Source organism: Sarcophilus harrisii, chromosome 5, assembly GCF_902635505.1.
Source record: "Sarcophilus harrisii chromosome 5, mSarHar1.11, whole genome shotgun sequence".
Classification (NCBI taxonomy): domain Eukaryota; kingdom Metazoa; phylum Chordata; class Mammalia; order Dasyuromorphia; family Dasyuridae; genus Sarcophilus; species Sarcophilus harrisii.
Genome location: NC_045430.1, coordinates 33,178,912 through 33,180,679, shown reverse-complemented (window position 1 = coordinate 33,180,679; position 1,768 = coordinate 33,178,912).

Here is a 1,768-nt window from a genome sequence, read left to right as displayed (position 1 = left end):
TGGCTCAAAGAGAAAATAATTGATATATTTGTTTTACAGAGAATCTTCTCTCGCCTCATTAAAAAGTGGAAGAGGAAAAGGGAAAAAGAAAGAAAAGTAATAAGGGAAGGGTACAAAAAAGGGGAAGGGATTCAAAGGGAGGGGGGAGAGATCCTAAAAAGATGGGTTTGGATTCTGTTCCCTATACTTAACAATTGTGGTTCTCAAGCAAGTCCCTTAGCCTTCTTGGAACTCAATACTATCATCTATAAAATAAGGGAGTTGGATTCAATGATCTTTAAGATCCCTTCTAGTTCTAAATCTATGATTTTATGTGGGACAGAAAGGAAGTGTTTGCAGAAAAAAAATGAAAGTTAAATCATGCAGAAATCACTGCATTGGTAGGCAATAAAAGGGGAACACCATAATAACAGCGAAGACTCACCTTCCTGAGTTCAAACTGGGCTTCAGTCACTTCCTAGCTATGTGACTTTTGGCAACTCATTTCATCTTTTCTGCTTCAGTTTCCTCCTCTGGAAAATAAGACAGAGAAGGAAATGGCACACCACTCCAGTATCTTTGCAAAAAACAAAACAAGACAAAAATTAAAAAAAAAAATAAATAAGGTCTCAGACATGACTGAAAAATTACTGAACAACAAGCAGATGGATTTAAGGTTTGCATGGTATCTCATCTGATATTATGGGAATAATTCCTTATACAGAAGAAACTATAGATAGAAATATTAAAGACTTTTGCTATTAGGAAAAGGTTGAGTGCCTTAGAAAGGCTATACATCAGTCTGAGAATTTAAAGAAAAAAAAAAGAAGTTAAATTAAGTGATTGTAACTTGTTGAGGATTAGTGAGAAAGGTACTAACTGGAATCTAAATTGTTTGATTTTTTTGAAATTTGCTGTCAGTGAGTATTTCACATAACCAGTGACTGGTAGTATAAGCTAGTGTTTTAACAGCTGTATCAAATAAAGCCCTATTTATTTCTTTATTTTAGCTAAGAAATGTGCCATTCTGTTAATGATGTCTTTGGGAGGTTTGACTATTTTAAGCAATAGGCCATAATCAAGATACCACACTTCATCTAGGAGCAGCAAAGGTTGATTTCATGCAAAATAATTTGGAGATAATTAACAGCTTCCTCGGGGCTGGTCTTGGAAATCTAAACCCATAATGTGGCAGTAAACTCAGTACTATACATTTAAAATAACCAGGATACTGAATTTAAAAAAAAAAAAAAAAAAAGCTGTTGAATTCAACTTATATTGTATAAAACTATCTAAATAAAAAAGACTCCATTCTAGGCAATCTGGACCTGCTCCAAAGACCCCAATAAGGGCTCTTCCATTAGCCCAACTAGGTGTATTCAGATCAGCCTGGGGCTCCATAACAAAGTGGATTTCAGGACTTCGGATCAATGAGGCAAAGACTGTACAATAATGGTATAAGAATACAATGAAATTACATTGAGCTGTAAGAAATGATGAGGAAGAGGCTTCAGAGAAACCTGGGAAGACTCATAGAAACTGATGCAAAGCAAAGTGAGCAGAACCAGAAGAACATTTTATATAACAACTATGTGGTAAAAATGAACAAACCGTGGAAGACTTTAAAACACAATGAGCAATCACAATTCTAGAGGAACCATGAGACACACTGACCATCCTCCTGGAAAAAAGATGATTAGACTCAAAATGTAGAATGAAAATAAACAAATAAGCATGTGTTAAATACCTTCTATGTGCCAGGCACTGTTAAGCACTTTACAATATTAAC